Here is a 22,628-nt window from a genome sequence, read left to right as displayed (position 1 = left end):
CCACGTAGGTTCGAATCCTGCTGACTACGTAATGAATGATTTCCTGCTGGTACAATTTTCGCTTAAAGTTCGGAAAAACTATTTTGTGAACCAGGCCGGTAATTTGATTGGACTTGGGAAACTCGATTTCTTCATCAGAAATGTTCCATAGATAAAACATTATCTCTTTCTCTTTCCAGATACACTGCTCGACACATCGGGTTTCTGCAGCTGTTATTGAACGTCCTGAGCAGAAGTGCTACTTTTCATTCGATTCCTTTAATCCCTGTCCACTGTTCTCTGACTCGGGTCACTGGCAACACTTCCTCCTGCTCGTCAAAGTGCTCATTCCCCACCGCTCCCTCTCCATCATTAGAAACAACCGCAGGAAATCGCCACTTAACCATCTTTGTTCCAAAGTGAAATTCATCAGCCTCGGGAATCTCTCCACCAAACGGGACTTCTCATCCCTGGACATGGTGCAAGCCAGAGGATTGTGAAGAGACACTGTGAAAATATTTTCAGCTGGCAGTTGAAAAAATGTTTAGGAAGCAAACCATATAACTTAGGCTCCAGCTTTGTAAATCTTGAGAAATTCTTTGGGAAATGGAATCAGAGGAGAATGAAAAAGTGTGAACTGTCGGACGGAGTAGAGGACGGGACATTGACTCTGATGTTCTCGGGACAGGAACTGATCTGAGACATTGAAATCATTCTCGCTCACGTACGTGAGGAATGCGAACTTCATCTAGACTCTGGGACAATGAAAAACTCTGGAATACTCAAGACAATATCCAAATATTTCCTGGGATCACTACAGTACGAGTTCCATAGATGAGTCATTTTTGGCCCAGTGTGTGCAGGAGGGCTTCCTGACACAGTACGTACATATGCCTTCAAGGGACGAAGCCACTTTCGATTTAGTACTGGGTAACGAGCCTGGCCAGGTTTTAGATTCGGAAGTAGGTGAGCACTTTGGAGACATCGATCACAATTCTCTGAGGTTTACTTTCGTGATTGAAGGGGATAGGTGCATCCACGGAGCAAGTGTTTCAGCTAGTGGAAGGGAATTTACGATGCAATGGGGTAAGATTTAGGAAGCGTAGAATGGGGTAGGAAACTGCAGGGGGTGAGCACATTAAAATGTGGAGCTTATTCAAGGAAAGCTGAAACTTTATTGCTGGAACAGCACAGCAGGTCAGGCAGCATCTAGGGAACAGGAGATTCGACGTTTCGGGCACATGCCCTTCTTCTCCTGAAGAAGGGCATGTGCCCGAAACGTCGAATCTCCTGTTCCCTAGATGCTGCCTGACCTGCTGTGCTGTTCCAGCAATAAAGTTTCAGCTTTGATCTCCAGCGTCTGCAGACCTCACTTTATCCTTTTCAAGGAAAAGCTCCTGTGTGTCCTAGATAAGTATGTACCTATCAGGCAGGGAGGAAGATCTAGAACGCGTGAGCCGTGGTTTACTAAGGAAGTGGAATCCCTGGTCAAGAAGAACAAGACGTCTTATGTTAGGATAAAATGTGAAAACTCAGTTAGCGCGCTCGAGGGTTCCAACGATATCAGGAGAGACCTAAAAAGAGAGCTGAGAAGAGCCAGGAGGAGACATGAGAAGTTGTTGGCAGATAGGATCAGGGTTAACCCTAAGGCCTTCCATAGGTATGTCAGGAATAAAAGAATGACGAGAGTTAAATTTGGGACAATCAAGGATAATAGTGGGAAGTTGTGTGTGAAGTCAGAGAAGATAGGGGAAGTACTAAATAAATATTTTTCGACAGTGTTCGCTATAGAAAATGAAAATATTGGCGAGGAAGATGCAGAGCTACTTGCGTCTAGACGAGAAGAGATTGAGGTTCACAAGGAAGAGATATTTGAAATACTGCAGAGTGTGAAAAAAGATAAGTCAGCTGGGCCGGATGGGAGCGATCTGATTTTGTTTAGCAAATGCACTGCAGGAAGGTACAAATCAGGCTGATGTTTACAACGGCTCGTTTTGAGCCGCTAATTTCAGTGAAGTGGCGGCGCCAATAAAAGGTGTCACGCATCTCGTCTAATTCCACATCATGAGCTCGAAATGACCAGAGGTTTCTCGCCGAGTTTCTGCAGGGTCTTGTTTGGACGACACCATGACACGTTTTCACTGGAGTGGATCATGAAATCGCGTCGTGACTGTTTTTAAAATGATGGAAACTTCCAGCAGAGAAGGACGCGACCCTGAAGCAGGCAGCTGAGGACAAATGTTTCTCCTTTGCCAGTGAAAGGCACTGCTTCACAAATTCGAAACTTCGAAGTGAAGCAATGTTGGTGAGTATCTTCGGTGCTTGTTCACCTTTTTAATTCTGATTCCGTGAAAGTTCATGGCATTACATATCGACATTCTGCCAATCGCCAGCCTTTCACTTGGGCCAGTGGCATAATGGAGAACGTGTCTGACTTCGGATCAGAAGATTGTAGTTTCGAGGCCTACCTGGCTTGAGGGGGAGTGTTTTGCTTTAACCGTGGTATACTTTGACGCTCCCCTGTCAAGTTTTCTCGGGACATCGCCACTGTGCTTCCGCATGAAAAGCCTGCATTTGTCCTATTGTCCATTTCAAATTCCAGCTCTCCACAACGGACACTTCCGTCTGTTTGGCGGTATCTTCTGGTGTGTCTCCCTCTGTGGGTGAAAATGAGCATGAGTTCCTCAAAAGAGTTACAATTCGTTATACTTCTGTCCCAGTATTGTGACATGTAAGAACATAGGATAACCTCATTGACATTTGACCTGGAAACATTAGAACACGTGAGACTTTGGGCCAAAGTTCGAAACTGCGACTAGAATAGATGGCTCTCTGATTAGCCGCAATGCACACGGGCGGAATGGCCTTTTCCCACTTTGTAAATCTTCGAAGACAATATGAAAAAAATCTGCAACGAAAATGTTCAGACAGGGTGTTTTATTTACACCATGTACGATAGTATCTATCGCCTTCTCTTGTTATTTACTTGTGAGGATTCGGTATTCTCAGCACCGTGGCCCGGATCGTATTCCCGCTCATGGAATGGTTGTATTATTCAGCAAACATATCGGTGTTCCAGTACGTCTGCCGATTTTCCGATGCTGGCAGGTCGTTGGTTTTGTCCAAAACATTATGAAGGTAAACATAAAACAAATAGCTGCAGATGCAGGAAATCTGAGCCAAAACGAAAATTGTTTGTGCAGCGGAGCATGACTGGCAACAGAAACGTTGACTCTCCTGCTCCTCGGATGCAGCCTGACCTGCTGTCCTTTTCCAGCATCACTCTGATCTAAAGTCAGGTTTCCAGCATCTACAGTCCTCACTTTAGCCTAGTTTCTTCAGTGTCTCTGGTTCCCAATTCAAGAACTCCATCTCTAGCGGTTTCATGTTTGTACCTCCGTGCTGAGGAGTTGAAGAGTGAAGAAAAGTAACTCACCTCCTCCATCTCTGGGGTAATTAGGGACTGAAAATGAATCGTGTCCCATTGAAATATATCTACATGCGAATTAATCTCTGTCTCTTATTGGGAACCATCTCTTTCATTGTAACCATCAGGAAAGATCATTTAGTTCGCCAGAAAAAGAAATGAATATGTCACTAAATTTTGTTTGCTTCAGGTCCGAGAATACTGAGATCAATAGCTCCTTTGCTTACTTCTGCTGGTCATGTTCGCAAAGAGATATGGCAAATTGCCAAGTGTGATTTTCCTTTCAATAAAAAAATTTGACTCAGTTTGCCTGCAAACATCTTTTACTACCTTTGTGCTTTTCTTCTTTTACATTGGTGTCTCGCACCTTCCAAATGACAGCAAAGGTATGAAAGGAGATGGAAGCATTTCGCTCATCAAGACAGCGAGAGCTTTCAATGAGATTACGGCTGATTTGGTCTATGCTCAACCCGCCTGAGCCATCTGTAGTCATGGCCGAGTGGTTAAGGCGATGGATTAGAAATCCATTGGGGTTTCCCCACGTAGGTTCGAATCCTGCTGACTACGTTATGAATGCATTCCTGCTGGTACAATTATCGCTCAAAATTCAGAAAAACTATTTTGTGAACCAGGCCGGTAATTTGATTAGACTTGGGAAACTCGAGTTCTTCATCAGAAATGTTCCATATTTAAAACATTAACTCTGTTTCTCTTTCCAGATACACTGCTCGACACATCGGGTTTCTGCAGCTGTTATTGAACGTCCTGAGCAGAACTGCTGCTTTTCATTAGATTCCTTTAATCCCTGTCCTCCGTTCTCTGACTCGGGTCAGTGGCAACACTTCCTCCTGCTCGTCAAAGTGCTCATTCCCCACCGCTCCCTCTCCATCATTAGAAACAACCGCAGGAAATCGCCACTTAACCATTTTTGTTCCAAAGTGAAACTCATCAGCCTCGGGAATCTCTCCACCAAACGGGACTTCTCATCCCTGGACATGGTGCAAGCCAGAGGATTGTGAAGAGACACTGTGAAAATATTGTCAGTTGGCAGTTGAAAAAATGTTTAGGAAGCAAACCATATAATTTAGGCTCCAGCTTTGTAAATCTTGAGAAACTCTTTGGGAAATGGAATCAGAGGAGAATGAAGAAGTGTGAACTGTCGGACCGAGTAGAGGACGGGACATTGACTCTGCTGTTCTCGGGACAGGAACTGATCTGAGACATTGAAGTCATTCTCGCTCACGTACGTGAGGAATGCAAACTTCATCTGGACTCTGGGACAATGAAAAACTCTGGAACACTCAAGACAATGATGTGTTTCTGTTCGCCGAGCTGGAAGTTTTTGTTGGAAACGTTTCGTCCCCTGTCTAGGTGGCATCCTCAGTGCTTGGGAACCTCCTGTGAAGCGCTTCTGTGGTGTTTCGTGCGGCATTTATGGTGGCCTGTCCTTGCCGCTTCCTGTTGTCAGTTTCAGCTCTCCGCTGCAGTGGCTGGTATATTGGGTCCAAGTCGATGTGTTTGTTGATGGAGTTTGTGGATGAGTGCCATGCTTCTGGGAATTCCCTGGTTGTTCTTTGTTTGGCTTGCCCTATAATAGTAGTGTTGTCCCACTCGAATTCATGTTGCTTGTCGTCTGTGTGTGTGGCGACTATGCATAGTTGGTCGCTTCGTTTCATGGTTAGTTGATGTTCCTGGATGCGGTTCGTTAGCTGTCTTCCTGTTTGTCCGGTATAGTGTTTTGTGCAGTCATTGCATGGGATTTTGTATACTACATTAGTTTTGCTCATGTTGGATATCGTGTCCTTAGTTCTGGTAAGCTGTTGTCTGAGTGTGGCTGTTAGTTTGTGTGCTGTTAAGAGTCCTAGTGGTCGCAGTAGTCTGGCTGTCAGTTTGGAGATGTTCTTGATGTGTGGTAGTGTGGCTAGTCCTTTGGGTTGTGGCATGTCCTCTTTCCGTGGTCTATCCCTTACGCATCTGTTGATAAAATTGCGAGGATATCCGTTTTCGGCGAATACCTTGTATAGGTGTTCCTCTTCCACTTTTTGCAGTTCTGGTGTGCTGCATTGTGTTGTGCCCCTTTTGAATAGTGTCTTGATGCAACTTCGTTTGTGTATGTTGGGGTGGTTGTTCTCATAATTCAGGACTTGGTCTGTGTGTGTGGCTTTCCTGTATACCTTTGTGGTGAATTCTCCGTTAGGTGTTCTCTGTACCATCACGTCTAGGAATGGGAGTTGGTTGCCCTTTTCTTCCTCTCTGGTGAATCGGATTCCTGTGAGTGTGGAGTTGATGATCCTGTGTGTTTTCTCTATTTCCGTGTTTTTAATGATTACAATGGTGTCATCCACGTATCTGAAACAGTGTTTGGGTTGAATTTGCGGAAAGACAGCTCTAATCTTTGCATTACGGCTTCTGCCATGAGTCCCGAGATCGGTGAGCCCAAGGGTGTTCCGTTGATTTGTTCGTATATCTGGTTGTTGAATGTGAAGTGTGTTGTGAGGCACAAGTCCCAAGATTTAGGAAGATTAGGTAAGATTTAGGAAGCGTAGAATGGGGTAGGAAACTGCAGGGGGTGAGCACATTAAAATGTGGAGCTTATTCAAGGAAAAGCTCCTGTGTGTCCTAGATAAGTATGTATCTGTCAGGCAGGGAGGAAGATATAGAACCCGTGAGCCGTGGTTTACTAAGGAAGTGGAATTCCTGGTCAGAAGAACAAGAAGTCTTATGTTAGGACAAAATGTGAAAACTCAGTTAGAGCGCTCGAGGGTTCCAACGATATCAGGAAAGATCTAAACAGAGAGCTGAGAAGAGCCAGGAGGAGACATGTGAAGTTGTTGGCAGAGAGGATCAGGGTTAACCCTAAGGTTTTCCATAGGTATGTCAGGATTAAAAGAATGACGAGAGTTAAATTTGGGACAAACAAGGATAATAATGGGAAGTTGTGTGTGGAGTCAGAGGAGATAGGGGAAGCGCTAAATAAATATTTTTCGACAGTGTTCGCTATAGAAAATGAAAATGTTGGCGAGGAAGATACTGAGATACTTGCGTCCAGAGTACTAGAGATTGAGGTTCACAAGGATTAGGTGATAAAAATACTGCAGAGTGTGATAACAGACAAGTCCCCTGGGCTGGATGGGATCTGTCCTAGTATCCTCTGGGAAGCAAGGGAAGAGATTGATGAGCCTTTGGCATCGATCGTCAAATCATCGTTTTCTACAGGAATAGTGCCTGTGGAATGGAGCATAGCATACGTTGTTCCCGTGTTCAAAAAGTGTCGCAGAGACAACCTTGATAATTACAGACCAGTGAGTCTCACTGCAGTTGTTGGTAACGTGTTGGAAAAGGTTATTATGTATAGGATTTATGACCATCTGGAAAAGAATAATCTGATCAGGGACAGTCAGCACGGTTTTGTGATGGGTCGGCCTTGCCTAACGAATTTATTGACTTTTTTGACAAAGTGACCAAACAGGGAGATTACAGTAAACCGATTGATGTGGTGTATATGGGTTTCAGAACTTTGTTCGATAAGGTTCCCCACAATAGGCTATTATACAAAATGCGGTGGAATGGAATTGTGGGAGAGATTGCAGCTTTGATCAGTAATTGGCTTGCCAATAGAAAACAGTGTTGTAGTTAATGGAACATGTTCTTCTTGGTATCCATGTACTGGCGGCGTACCACAAGGGTCGGTGTTAGGTCCACTGCTGTTACATGAGATCTAACCTTGCCAATCAGTCTCCCATGGGGAACATTGTTGAACGCCTGACTGAAGTCCATATAGATCACATTTACTGCTCTGCCCTAATCAATCTTCTTTGTTACTTCTTCAAAAAACTCAAATCAAGGTTGTGACACACGATTTCCCACGCACAAAGCCATGTTAACTATCCTGAATCAGTCGTTGCCTTTCCAAATACATGTACATTCTGTTCCTCAGGATTCCCTCCAACAATTGGAGTATTCTTGGCAGATGCAGTTTCATGTCGGGAATGCGACGTCATATACTTTGTTTGGAAGAATCAAAAGACACACTACTATTACAATAGATAGAAACGCAAAAGATGTGCAGTGCAGAGGAGTCTCAGTGTCCTTATACATGAAACGAACAAAGGTTAATCACATATTTATTTCTTGCTGGCAAATAAAAAGCCTTTTTATGATGCTCACAATTAAAGAGATGGTTTCCAAGAAAATAGCAAAATTAAGTCATCAGGAGAGTAATGAATTACCAAGATATCCTTCGTGATTTTTTATGGGACATGTGGGATGTTTTTGATTATGGTTCTCCAAACGTTTTTACAATGGAACCGAGAGTGTTAATGGGAAGTTAAGATCACGCATGACTATTGCCATTTTTGTCACTCACACACAATTGTTTTTCCTTGTATGATTTATTTCGCTTTGTGGTTACTGCGAGTGGGCTTGTAAACTACACATGCTTGTGAGTTCATTCCTCACTGTTTCTCAACTCCAGCCAAACAGAGTTTACATCCTTATTTCCTGAATCAAGGTAATCGCTAACCATTGCATAAATGTCATTAAAACTTCGGTATTTCACACGCCTCTGTATATTCCCTTACAATACGAATTGATCGTTTACTGTATTGCAGTTGTGCATAAGAAGAGAAAAATAGAATAGAGAATGGTGGACCTCCGCTTCACACCCCCGTTATTGAAGCGAAAATGCACATTACTGCCCATAATACGATCGTGGAAGCATGTTCTGAAACGTCAGGAAACACAGAATAAGTGCAGTGCCACAGGGCATGTCAGGGACAGCACCAGAAAGACAACAGAAATGCTGCTATGAGCTCCTATTTTGGATATATTTCTCAATGAGCAATAGAGTGTTACATGTGTTCCATCAGGAGTTACCTCACACAAGGATAGTAACCAGTGTTGCAGACGGTCATATCATCCGAGTTCCAAGCCCTGGAATCAGAGACATTCAATATTCTGTGCATAACTGCAAGGAACAGCTGTCCGAGGCGTTAACAGTCCTGGTGAAATTATGAATGCAGCTCTCTAGTTGTCAGCCTCTTTCTCCTATGTCGTGTTTCGTGCAGTACCTGCGTGGAATCTCGTCAACCACGTTTGACCTGCACATGATACGTATTGGGTCTTGTTTTCTCGTGAGTTGTTGTCTGTGTGAGGCTCTCGGTTTCTGTGCTGTCATCAGTCCGAGTGTTCGGAGGAGTCTGGATATCGTTTTCCAGAATTTGTTTTTAATACAGGGAAGCATGATTTAAAAATTACCTCAAAGCATATCCTCGTTGCGAACTTTGTGTGCCATGCATCTGCGAATGAAGGTGTGTGGATATTGGTTCTTGGCAAAGAATTTGCGTGGGCGTCAGTCCAGCAGTCCCTAGTAGCAATACGTCCAAACGGCAAGGGCCACACATTCGACTAGAATAGCACAACAATAATAGGACAGGGCAAGCAGAAGACTGCCAGACAATTCCTAGAAGCAGGGCACACATCCACGGATTCCATCCGTTGGACCCAATCTGCAATCCCAACAAACGGAAGCAGCGGGAATTTAACCAAATGAATTCGTACCAAAACATGAGAGCAGCGCTTCACAGGAACCTCTGCAGCGCTGATAATGTCACCTAGACAGGCGAGGAAAAGTCTGCAAACCATCTTCCTCGCGTCACCGAACTTTTCAACAAGAACTCCAGAAGCATCCGAACTTCACATCTTTCTGCTCCAAAACACTCCGCTTTTCCACAACAGAGAATTGCACACTCAACTACCGCGTGTAAGATGAGAATACCAGCCCCAACACTACCAAGGCGGCAGTAAGAGCGAGGGGAAACAGCTGCCACTATCATTCCACAGCTACAAACGCTCTCTTTGAAAGGTACATTTTCGTATGAATGTCGGGGCAGCAGTAGAATATGGGAACTAAACAGCCTGCGCTGTGTATTCATATTCTGGACAATGTGAGTAGTTCACAGCTTTCCCTGAAAGTGAGTGGACGTCGTTATCTCACCGCTGTTGTGAAGCCAGATCCTGCACTGAATCTGCTCCCTCGTTTTTTGTTGTTGTGGCGACAAGGTGGGCAATCACAACGTAAAACCTTGTTATATTTCTCTCATTTCCTTAGTTACTGTTCTAGTGAGGGAGGCTGGAGATTGGCTCGCTCAAGCAGATGGAGGCACCAGCACATTTTTGACCTAATTTAATCGAGAATATAATTGGTAATATTCACTTTGCATGGTACATATTTCTGTTATGTTTTATGTTACTTGAGCACTTTCTGTTACTTGGCAATGCACTAAATCTCCAGAATGACGGGAAGCTCCGTTTGGAATTGCTTCGATGGTATTTGTGTGAGCGGTTCTTGACATACATGTCTTTCACTGACTCACAGACAGAAGTAATGAGTTTGTGTGTCTGATAATTACTCTGCACCTGGTCCACGTTAAGAGCTGTAAGTTTTTGGATTCACTCGAGAGTTGAGGGGACAACACGATTTGTGTGGTTTTTTTTTAGTCAACGAAATTATTTGATGGACAACTTGGGAATGTATCAAGGAGAATGGTCATTGTCTGTAAATGTCTGGAAAACATTCCTCTCTGTGTCAGTTCAAATCATTACGCCTCAAGAAAAAATAAAATTCAAACACGCTGACTTAGTATCAAACAGTATGCGTTTTTGCAAGTGGTCTATTCAAACTGTTGTCAGGTACTGGAGTGTCACAGAATTGCCGAGCACGGAAGCAAACCTTCCTATCCAACTTGCACCTGCTGAATAGATGACCGTAACTAATCTAAACATATTTGCCAATATTTGTCACTTATCTCTAGGAACACTTCCTGTCTGTATACCCATTTAGATGCCCTTCGAGTGTTGTGAGTGCACCAAACTCTGCCACTAAATGTGGCAATTTATTCCACACGCACAAAAATGTCTGTATTAAAAACAAATATCGCTCACATCCTTTTCAAATTGTACTGCTCTCATATTAAACCCATGCTATCTCACTTTAAACTCACCTGACTTCTGAATAAGTTTAGATTGACTATGTTCTCTGCTCGTCTACCTCATGATTTTGTAAACTTTTCCAAGGACATCCCTCAGGCCTGAAGCTCCAGGGAAAACTGTCGAAGAATATTCAACTTCTCACTAATGTCCACACCGTGCAAACCTTTCAAATCGTTGTAAATATTATTTTTTAATTATGCGAATGTGTTCATAAAAAGTGTCAGGGGAAATGGCCTGAAGTGAAGCGATGCTGAAACATTAGTCTTGACAGGTTTGGCGCTTAGTTATCGTCAGGGAGCGTCGCTGAGTGGTTTACTGTAGGTAAAAACAATGAATGCAGATGCTGGAGACCAGATTCAGGATTAGTGGTGCTGAAGAGCGCAGCAGTTTAGGCAGCATCCGAGGTGCAGTAAAATCGAAGTTTCGGGCGAAACCCTGTATTCCTGATGAAGGGCTTTTGCCTGAAACGTCGATTTTACTACTCCTCGGATGCTGCCTGAACTGCTGTGCTCTTCCAGCACCACTAATCCAGAGAGGTTTCATGTGCTGGGTTTAGGGTCCAGTCTCTATTGTGTCGTGGGTTTGAAACCCAACTTTGCAATAGAACAACTGCAGGCAGTTTTTTATGACAGAACTACACAGGTCCTGATGTTGTTTTAACGGTGTGTTTGTTACTCCTCGGGTCTCTCACCCTCTCTGCGATAAACACGGGTACATGAGCAACTGATTCTTAAAACAATGAGAACTACTTCTGTCCACATCTTCTCGAGCACTGTGCGTTTGGAAGTGTACACGCACAATTTTGCTGCCAGTTGCTGTGTCTCAAATGGTCAGAGCATTTGGTTGAAATGTTGGTTCTCCTAACCCAAAAAGAGCACAGAGCTGTACATCTCTATGACTCTAAGTATTGAGACCGACCATCTTCTGACAATACAACCACGAGAACTCATCCATGATTGACCCTGAGTCCGCAGTGAGTAAAACGGTCACGTGCCAGCAGAATGTGACCCCATTCTCTACAAGTCCCCCAACAGAAAGGGGCCACTGCCGTTTCAAATAGCGGCTTTCTGCACAGACCTGGGACTCAACTCATGGAAAGTCCTTCCTCAGGAACGGCTGTTACCGTGTGAAAGGATAAAAAAATTCTAATTCAAATTGGAAATGGCTTCAGAAGATTGTTCCTGTTTTTAAAACATTTTATAATCAGGATTCCTGTCTCGAATATGAGAAGTGGTAAACTTTGTAGGCAGATAGAACAAAGAAAGTGTTGATGGTGAGGACTGTATCTCTTCAGCAGATGTACACTCTAATCAGAAATGATTTGGTTTCCTGAGGTATTTTCCCGATTGATTTGCAGTCTGCCAGATTGTCCGGGAATCACTTCGGCGACCTAAGGATCAGGGTCAAAATATGAAAATATTAACAGAGAATCGTCAATCCCTGGGCAAGGCCTAAATGGATTGTAATGGTCTGAAGGAATAAATCTGAGAGTTGAAAGATTTAGATTAGATTACAGTGTGGAAACAGGCCCTTCGGCCCAACAAGTCCACACCGACCCGCAACCCACCCATACCCCTAACCTAACACTATGGGCAATTTAGTATGGCCAATTCACCTGACCCTGCACATCTTTGGACTGTGGGAGGAAACCGGAGCACCCGGAGGAAACCCACGTGTGCAAACTCCACACATTCAGTCGCCTGAGGTAGAGAATTGAACCCAGGTCCCTGCTTCAGGTGAGGCAGTAGTGCTAACCACTGTGCTAGCGTGCCGCCACTTGGGTGATGTTATTTGCAATGGAGAGGAATGAACAAGATTTTTGAAAATTGCCGTGTCAGCTGAATTAAACTCAGTATGAAATGATAAATTAACCAACACCAATCCTGTCCTGGCTCGCTCAGTCGGTAGAGCTTGAGACCTTTACTCTCAATGGTGTGGTGTCGAGACCCACGCAGGGCGCTGTTGTTTGTTAATAGGTATGCCGCTCCCCATTAATGTTGCAAGAGCGAATTCCCTCGCTGAGGCAGATTTTGTTGACACATTTTTTCCTCCGATTTTGATCATCTCTTGGTTTCTGAGTGGAAACTGTCTCCACTGTATTGCAGGTGCAAGAGAAAAGGTTATCAGTTCAGCCGAATATGCTTTAAACAATGTCCCTTCCAAAACGTGAAGTACCATTCCAAACGTGCCCCAACCAAAATGTCCAGAGACGTCGAAAGCGAATGGCCACATGACAGTGACAGCTGCATGTCAAATGGTGCTGCAATAGAATTAACTGAATGTGAATGTTCTGATGGAAAGCGAATGGAACTCTCCCTGCAATTTTCCCATAAACTCGGTAAATGATGCTGTTGTGTACCCATATGGGTTTACGTCATGAACAGCTTATTGTCAGTAACACGAGTGGGGGTGATGCAGGATAATGAGGTTTCCGTGTGGGTCAGAAGTGATTTGTTCGAACAGGGAATTCAAACGTCCACAGAGCAGACATTGCTGATTGGTCCAGGATCACACTTCTCCCTTCTGTTTCAGTACCAACAAATGAAATTGCGGGAAAATCTCAGCAGGTCTGGTAGAATCTTGGAATTGAAAATCGAGTTAAGTCTTCAAGACCAGTGACATTTATTTCTCCATGCCCATCTCCGTCTACCTTTTTATTGAATATCTCCTGACTCTCAACTTTATACTCAGTTTCTCTTTTATTACTCCGTCCCCAAACATTCTCCCAGTCTCAAAATTTAATAGCAGAACTGTTTCATCTCTCACCTCGGCGAGTTATGAGAGGAGGACTTCGAAATGCACGATTAACTCTGTTTCTATTTCCTTAGATAATGAATGGCAAGAAACCAGAAGGCATCGGAGGACAGTTAGAGCTTTCAGCCCATCTGGTCTGCCGCCATTCGGTCATGACTCATATCGTTCCCAAACTAATTTTCAGCCTTCTATCTGTGATACTTTTCGCCCCCCTGAATTTAGGATCCAGTCTTTTCCCCAGAGTGCGAATGAAACCGTTCCAACCATCTCCACATGGCAGCTGTTACAACGTATCTGTGTGTGATCGAGCTCAGTTTCCGTCCCACACAGCAAACACGTCTGTTCTGAGCAATGCAATCCCCGCTGCATGACAGATCGATCGCGTCTCTGACCCCACGGATTTTCTGCGAGGCTGTAGTTAGCTCCTTCACCACCAACGGCAAGGACCGGTGCTTCAAAATGTGGGGACAAAGAACGATAGGCACAAGAGTTTGTACAGGTTCGGTCGAAAGGGTTATTGTCAACTTCAGTGGATTCCCTGCTTCAGAGTCTGGGTTTGAATCGCCCAGGCCTGGATAAAATTCCAAGTCAGGAAATGAAGATTTATTGCTCCTCTTCTTGTGGCTAATCTGAATGAAAACCATTTTCTGCTTCCACAGAGAGCACAGAGCCGGTTCTGCCAGAAGGAATCCACTGATTGATTGCATCCAACTGGAATCATCGAGACATAGAAATGTACTGCAGGGAAACAGACCCTTCGTTCAAATCTGTTCATGCTGACAGGAAATCCCAACCCAATTTGGTCCCTCTTGCCAACACATGGTCCATATCCCTCCTAACCCAATTGGTACTTACATACCATTTCAAATGCCTCTTGAATGTTGAAATTGTACGAGCCTCCACCACATCCTCTGGCAGCCATGGCAGCACATACACGAATAAATTGTCACTGCAAATCCCCTCTAAGGATCTCACCTTTCTGAGCTGAAGCTATCTCGCTATTCATTTAATGTCGCTATGTCTAATTCTTGGAACTCCCTCCCTATCGACATCATGGCGGTATCACTGTGTTGAGCACTTCGAGGACGAAGTAAAGTAACTTATCATCTCAATCTCTTGAGTAATTATGGTTGGGCAGTGAAGCCTATCCCAAAGAGTGACGTGCATTCTCCAGAATTTCGTTTCGAAAAGCTGCAGTTTCCAAGTGGACACCCGAAAGTGGTCCAGAACAAGTGTAAAGATTCGAAGGGAAAGTAGGATAAACTGAAAGTCAATGATGACTGGGATGAATGAGGCAGAAAGTGAGTGAGGGGCTGTTGGTACAAGGATCAATGTCAGTGCCAATGATTTAGCCCTTACTGGCCACTGTTAACACCGGCTCACACACCACTCCTGGTAAATTCACCACAATTACGGTCTCTTAGTATGAGTTTCCCTCTGTGCATATTCACGCGGTAAATCGGCCCCGAGAGGATGAACGCATATTGTTTATCCTGTCAGGTTAAAGAGGTGAAGGCATCAGTTTGAAATCAAAGCAAGAAGAGATTGCCTCTTCCTGTACATTTTCAGTGGAGAGTCGCCAGCTGTGAACTTCATTCCTGCACAAGAGGACGTTGATAAAAATTCTCATCGAGCAGCTTTATTACAGAAAGGTGGTCTGGATAACTGTGAGCAAATACTTCATTAATTGCCCTTATTGATTTGAAGAACAGTATCTGTGGTTTCGTCAGTTTAAGCATATGGTACTAACCAGGTGTTAATGGTGTCAAATGCTGTCAAATGTTCTGTACATTGAAAGGTAATTGTTTAAACTTTTTGTAAAAGCCGTATTGTTTCTCCAACATCGCGAAAGTGACGGATCAGCATGCTTCTTGTGTTTGAGCTCAGACCGTTGTTATTTCGTGCTACCAGGCCCTACCGCCTGATGTAGACCCATTAATCTTTGTTCTATCCTGCTAATTCAACGCAGAGTTCTTTTTACTCTGTTCGACAAGGATTTGTCTATCTCTTCTACTATTATTCTCCGTCCGTCTTTTCAAGTTTTTTGGGAATAATGAAGAGACGCAGGAGACACTGCAGACTTGCAGGACAATGTTGTAATAATAACGCATCCAATGAGATAATGGCTCTCATTGTCTGCTGTCACCATTCATTGATTTTAGGCAAACGGCAATGGCATCATAGAAATCCTATAATTGGAGTGAAACTGCTTTTTGTCTGGTCTATTATGAATACTATTTAGAATTGTAAAAGCTCATAACGTTTTGAGAGAACAAATGTCACCTGATCTCAGACCTAAGTAACACAGACATTACTTGGAGACTATGAGCCCAGTTCTACACACTCTGGCCGGGGGAGAGGTGGGGGGGGGGGGGGGGGGGGGGGGCGGAGAAAGCCACGGAACAGTCTCCAATTTTAACACTTTTCCAAGAGTAGAAATGAAAAATGATGGATATTGACGGAAAGAGAGTGGGAGAATGTAGAAGAGAGTGAGATGGTACAGAGAGACAAATGGACACAAACAGAAATTCTCCATTCACCATGGCTGCTCATCGACATAAAGGCGAAGAAAAAGGTAATGAAGGCCAGCCTTTCACCAACTCAGGGCAACAGCAACAGCATTACAGCCGATAAAGGAATTTTGCATTTTTACAGATGACGTCTGTCAGCTCATGAGAGATTCTGGTAAGTATGCTGTTTTGCGAAGTGAAATTGACAATTAACAAGGCAATAAAATAATAAAAAGCATAAGTAGCCTGAATCTGTCGTTTGCAACATTAAATCTCTGTGTCTCCACAGATCCTGTCAGGCCTGCAGAGTTTCTCTGTCAATTCCTGTTGTTGATTCAGAATCCAGGATTCGCACTTCTTTGTTTTATGCTCGTCTGAATCCTGTTTGTGACAATGCTCGATTAATGGCCAGTTCCATACAATATTCCTTGCTTTGGGAAGGTTGTCAACAACATAAACGGTCAGGGGATATTCCCCATTGCTACAGCAGTGAGAGCACTGCGTCCTTAACAATAGACGTCCACGGAAAGTGAAATATGGCGCTGTACGTTTTCTCAATGAATCCACTTTTACTTCATACATTTGTGATCATTTTAGCTGCACAACAGTTTCTTTCTTTCTTCCATTTCTGTCAGCGTGGAAAAGGCCTTTCCGCCCATCTGCAGTGCGGTTCATTGGACATTCATCTTTTCGAGTCGAGGAGCGACTATTTCTTCGAGGACCTTCTGCACTGCATCTCGGGTGGGGTGGGTGCGAGGCTGTACCACTATATTCACCTGTCTATAGATACCGGAGAAGGGTCTATCTGTTTCACTCCACCAGGCTTCCTCATCGCTCTTCTGAATCTTGGTTATTATTACCGTTCCATGGCACCTCCTTCTTTGATATCCCATGTCAGGTGTAACTGTAACTGTGGTGGATACTACTCAGTGCCAGTAACAGGGTATTGAAGGATCTCTGCGCAAATATTTATTGCCTTATTTATAGTCGTCCTGGTTACGAAAGGGGCATGGGTGGCATGTAAAAGTCAACTTAACATCCTTGGTTCAGATTACCGTCTGCGGTTGTATCCCGGACACCCCTGCCTTCACGACTCGTCCTGCCATGCAGCCCCATATTTCTATGAGTCTTATAATCACTACTTACACTTATTTGGATCCGGTGTTGTCCGATGTCTCCTCAAGGTTAGCCACACGTTTGCAATGGCTGGCGGGTTTCAACGTGGCTCTTTCGGCGATCTTAACAGCTGTCTGTGTTGTAGGGAGCCCTTGGAACGGTCCCAGCCAGCTCTTCGCCTTCATGCTTTTGCTCCTGAAGTCTTTCACCACTATCCAGTCTTCAGGTTCTGGATTGTGCATCTTCCCTTCTGCTCATTGGGGTATTGCTGCCCTTCTTTTGATTCTGTATTTGAGACAGAAGTGTGGAGAGTTTTATGCCGTAACATAATATCTCGTCCTCACAGTGGTCTGTTATCTGTCTTACAATCGGTCTTGGGCCAATTCCTGTATTGGGCCACCTCCCAAACAAAATCACAAACGTCCTAAGATTTACTCGTCCTCTCCTTCATATACATTAGCACAATTGGAAATGCCTTTGTCCATGTCACCTCCAGTTCCTCACAACATTTTGCCAATTTATTTATAACTGTAGTTTTATCTCTTTCCACTGCCCCACCATTCGCTGGGTGGTAGGCACAATGTTGCCTCACCTTTATTCCCAAGTAATCACTGATCTGCTGTAGGGCAATATTTATAAATGGCTTTCCATTGTCGCTGCTTAGCCTTTCAGGGATGCCCCATCTCGGAGTTATTTCAGTTAGCAAAGCCTTGGCTACCGCACTGGCATCCTGTTGAGACGTGGGAGCACTTCCACCCCGTGGGAAAACATCAACTATTACCAGACAATGCCTTTTCCCTTCGCTGTGTGTTAGTTCAATAAAGTCCATCTGTAAATGTTCAAAGGGTCTTTGGGGTTGGGGGTGTTCTGCCTGATTCATTTGTATTCCCCTCCCCACATTATTAGTGGCACAGATAACACATTATTCACATTATTTTATTGAGTAATGAGTAAATCCCTTTCTGTACCAGCGTGCTGAAATATTGTCATACATCCCCACTTTTGACACATGGTCTTTACCGTATGTTACTTTGGCATAGAAAGGGAATAAAGATCGTGGTAGACAGGGTTTACCATTGGGGCCACACCACACCCATTCCCTCATTCTGCACCCTGCCCTTGTCCATTCACGCTTCTCCTTCGATGTGGCCTGCGACTGTAACTCCCATAAGTCAGCTTTGGATTACAAATATTTGACATACACATGTCAAACTCATCAGTTGGCGGCTCATTGGCCGCCGTCCTTGCCACTCAGTCTACATTTTCATTGCCTTGAGAAATTGAATCATAAATTTTCCTGTGGGCTTCACATGTACATACAGTGATTAATTTAGGCAATCGGACTGCTTTGAGGAGGTCAGAGATCAGGCCATGTTATGTGATTGGCTTTCCAGTGGAGGTCAAGAAGCCCTTGTTTTTCCACAGGGATTCAAAATTATGTGCAACCCCAAATGCATATCTGCTGTCGATGTAAATATTCACAGTTCTTCCTTCGGCCAATTTACATGCCTCAATCAAGGCAATCAGCTCTGCTGCTTGCGCTGACAGATGAGAAGGAAGTGATCCCGCTTTGACAATATCGTGGGTAGTTGCTACAACATACCAAACACTGGCCTATCTCTTTGCTTCTGAATGCTGACCTATCCACAATAAAACGCCGTATCCAGATTCTAAATTGGTGAATACTACACGTCTGGTCTCGGGCTTCAAATGTCATTAATTACAGCGACACAGTCATGTGGGTCTCAGTCTCCTTCTGTGGGGAGAAGACAAGCAGCATTAAGGACGTTACATCGCTTTATTGACATGTTAGGCTTCTCCAATAGCATAACATTGTATGTGAAACAACGTGCTGCCGACATGTGTGCTGTGTTTTGCTCAGAAAGCATTAAGGATACTGCATGTGGGACCAGTCGGTTTAATTCAACAAAGCGGACTATGTCCTTGGAAGCTACAACAGCCTTTCCAAATGCAGGCACGACACGGAGGCATTTATGAAATCCTGCCATGACGGGATCTAAGTTGAGATGAAAAATAAGCTACTGGCCTCAATTTTCCACACATAATTCTGCATCAGCACAGATGTCATGCAGGCAAGCTTCTCATCCACTGTTTGTACAAAAGGCTTGTTTGGATTTGGAATCCCAGTGTCGGTGTAGTTTGGAGTGCCATTTAAATTCAACAAAGGCACTCTAGGCCTCAGGGATCACTGTAACGGACTCTAGCTCTGCAAACCTGAACCATGAGCTATGTCACTATTGGGCGCATGAAGGGTTGTGCAATGCGGGTTAAACATTCTCAGTAAGATCGCATGACCAAAAAGGATAGCAATTGTTTCTTCATGTGAGGCTTTGTATTTTGCTGGTTTGCTTGAACTCTGTCTTGCCCAATGGCCTTTCCTTGTTCAGATATTAAGTGCCCCAAGAACTTCAACAATTGTTCCACAAGTTGTAGTTTTGCGAGGCTAGATGGCAGAGCATCGCAAGCCTACCTTTCTCACATTGTTTCTCTGTTGATGTAAGCATTCCCTTACATACTGCAGAAGCGATGACCCCCCCCCCCCCCCCCCCTTCCCCCTCCCCCCACCCCGGTTAAAACAAGAGTCTCCAGACTCCTGTGTAGAGCCTCTTGACTTATTGTGGGGACTCACAGTAATCTTGAAAATGTCACGTAAAAGTATACTATTGGCCTTTGAATGGAAAAGTGAACCGGAATTGACTGTCGGCGTGTCAGGGTACACAAAACAAGGTATTTGCTAAATCCACAATGGAGAGCCATTTACATCCGGTGGAATTTGTGCCAATATAATATAGGGGTTGGGAACATTTGGGGTGTGCGGAACAACAGCGTTCTTGATAAACTTCAGGTCATGAACAAACCTCCATTCCCCTGATTCACCTGGAATGTTTGCCTTTTTGAACGATAAAAAATGAGTGTTCTCACCAGTGATTATTCACGGGGGATTATCACTACAGCCTATAAGAGAGATTCAAAGACTGAATTAATTCCTTGCACAGCCTCGGGTTTTAACGGCTCTTTTGCTTTGCAAGGACGATACTCAGATTTCGGGGTTCTTCTTACGGGTTCGTATGAGCCCCACGTCGTGTTTTCCTTTTGCCCTGAAATCAGATGGGACCCTTCTTAATCTTGGATCCGAGACATCTACCAACGCCAGACGACACTCCTGGTGGGGATTATCTGGACTGCCCTATCTGCCTGAGTTAGCAGATTTAGTATCTTCCTATATGTCCTTATAACTGCATTGAAGCAGATAACCACACCGACACTGAAGATACAATCTTTCGTTTTTTGTGCCTGTCGTACCCATGGTCCCAAATTCTGACACCTGTCGCTGGATGCCTTCGCCAATGATCCGTGAGGTAAAAAACCTTCCACATCAAAAAAACAGGGTCTACCTACCGTCACAGATACTTAAAAATGTTTAAAGTGACAGCACATCTGTGATCATTCCAATAAAATTCGCACAATAACAACTGATCTGGTTTAACCAATCTCCTGAACCAATCCTTCTCTTATGATTTGTCAGGACTATCTCGGTGTATGTGTGGTGTGCTGTGCAGTGCAGCATATCTCCAGCAAGAAAATCGGTGATAATGGGATTAACATGGCTACTTGCTTCCTGGGTGAGTGAATTGCTCACGGGACCTATCACTCTCTGACATGCATCAGGGGTCGTGATTCGTATTTTCCAGCCTGCACTGTTAAATCTTCTTTTTGTATTACCTGCAAGCCCGTTGGGGAACTGCGCAAATCCGACCCCAGCCTCACTATGAGATCCCGAGACATCAGATTGAAAGAACAGAATTCCGATAACAGAAATGAGAATTGGAATGTTTCCCCATTACTGGTTTCGCACAATAGGGGTGCGGTAAATCTCTCTCGTGTCACGACTCCTGATGCACCCATTGAGTTCAGGAAGCTTTCGTTCATCTTTATTTGCGTCGACTCTCTGAACTGCCTTGATTTATGACCTGAATATGTTGCCCTTGTATCTTCCAATAAAGTAAGAGGTGCACCTTCCACATATAACATAGATGTAAGCATTGACTTATATGCATCATCGTTGTACTGAAAATATAGTTCACGCTTCGCAAACTCAGTGCTCAGTGTAGAGGTGGGACATGTTTCAGTGCCCATAAGGTTAGTAGTAGAGATGAGCATAAGCGTTTATTCGTTGCCAAGCATAAAGCAAAGAGGTTTACCTGTAACTTTGGGGCTGCCCACCTCCAGCTCAAACTTCCTCCATTAGTCACCCTGCTGCTTAGTCTCCAGGGACGATTGAGGCTGCCTGGGCGTTCACTGCCTCACTCAGTGGTCCATTGCTCGGCAAACAAAGCACCTGCCGGATTTACCTCTGCCTGCCCTTCTTTTCACGCAGCACCTCCTTCCAACGGCTGGGCGACCATTTGCATCATAGTCAGCTGAGCATTATGTGTTTGCTGTTCCATCTTTAATTTCCGTTTTTCCTTCTCTTGGGCCAGAAAATTTTCAGCATGTAGCGCGTGGAGTTCCATCAAATTCAGGTTTCCCGTGTCCCAGGTAATACATTGGCAAGACGCCTCATGTAATGGGCGCCTGATAGCTTTCACATATTCCCTTAAAAGTACAATTCGCTTCTTCTTATCAACACTTCAATGTCAGGGGCCTGAAACATTCGAGTTCCTTTCCAGATAAGGAGTTGTTTTTTTTCTAATTCCTTGGCTGTTGATATGGTAGTTTGCTGGCCTTGTAAGTCTGCTATTAGTTCGGTTTACATATGCATAGAATTTCTTTCTGCCTGCAACACTTGCCCTCTGCAAAGTCAGGCCCTTATTTTTTGTTTGTTTCCCTGTGCTTTTATTGGTTTCAAAAGAAATGTTAATTTTCCATTGCAATGGACATCACATTATTTTCACAGGTCGGTGCAACATCGAGGACCGAAGTGCTTGTACTGCACTGTAACGTTTTATGTTGTAAGATACATTTCCTACTGGTATCCGATGTCTCTCCTCACTGTGGAAACTTCCAGACACATCTTCCAGTGATTTGTCTGCACTTTATACAATCCAGAAAACTGTAGTTCCTGCTGAGAATGTGATCTCTCTACAATGGAGAGAGGAAAACAGAGCCGGTGACAAAGCTGAGATCACTTAAGTTCTGTCCAGAATCAACAAAAATTACCACGGTCTTCCAGTGTCCAGTCACTTTAACATTGCATTGTGTACCCAATCCATAATACCAGTCTCTGGTCTGCTTCAATTCTTCTTCAAGGCAAAGCACTAGCTGGAAGATCGGCAACTCATTTTCTACTGAACGACCATGCAGATTTCAGGACCCAACATCGAATTCAATCATGTTGGATCCTGTCCGCCCTCTTCCACATTTTTCACCCACCTACACATCCCATCAGTTCCGAACACGAATCATTGGACTCGAAGCGTTAACTGTCCTTTCTCATCATAGAGGGACAAGAGCTGCTGATTCTGTTCAGACATTTTGGCATTTCTTCAAAGAACATTTCTTTTTCCGTTGTAATTGCAAGACTGCAGGAACCGTCTGATTGCAGGAGAAGTTCACAGGAGATGTAAATAATGCCAAGGGTTGGACCATTCCCATTGTGAAGGTAGATGAGCTAAGCTGGGGCTGTGTAACTAAGCACAGAGAAGGCTGAGTGAGAAACTGATTAACATACGCATATTAAGAAGAGGATAGATATGTATGACAAGGATGAGGCTTTTCGGGAAGGAATAATAACCAGTGACATAGATGAAAAGCAGGAGAAAAGCGGTTTAGAGAAGATTTAGGAAGAACGCTTTCACCCATGGCGTGTTGTTAATCTGGAATTTCTTATT

At 44.1% G+C, this 22,628-nt stretch overlaps 1 non-coding gene across 1 annotated transcript; it reads left to right on the top strand.

The window, feature by feature from the left end:
* Window positions 1-3,891: 3,891 nt before the first annotated feature.
* Window positions 3,892-3,973, top strand: trnas-aga (transfer RNA serine (anticodon AGA)). Its single transcript has one exon. It is a non-coding gene; the product is annotated as a tRNA-Ser (tRNA).
* Window positions 3,974-22,628: the final 18,655 nt, after the last annotated feature.

The sequence above is a fragment of the Chiloscyllium plagiosum genome, unplaced genomic scaffold, assembly GCF_037043375.1.
Source record: "Chiloscyllium plagiosum isolate Xiang-an unplaced genomic scaffold, Cpla_swu_hap1 HiC_scaffold_47, whole genome shotgun sequence".
Lineage (NCBI taxonomy): Eukaryota > Metazoa > Chordata > Chondrichthyes > Orectolobiformes > Hemiscylliidae > Chiloscyllium > Chiloscyllium plagiosum.
Note: the sequence above shows the minus strand (reverse complement) of the source record. Positions and strands in the feature narration are given on the sequence as shown.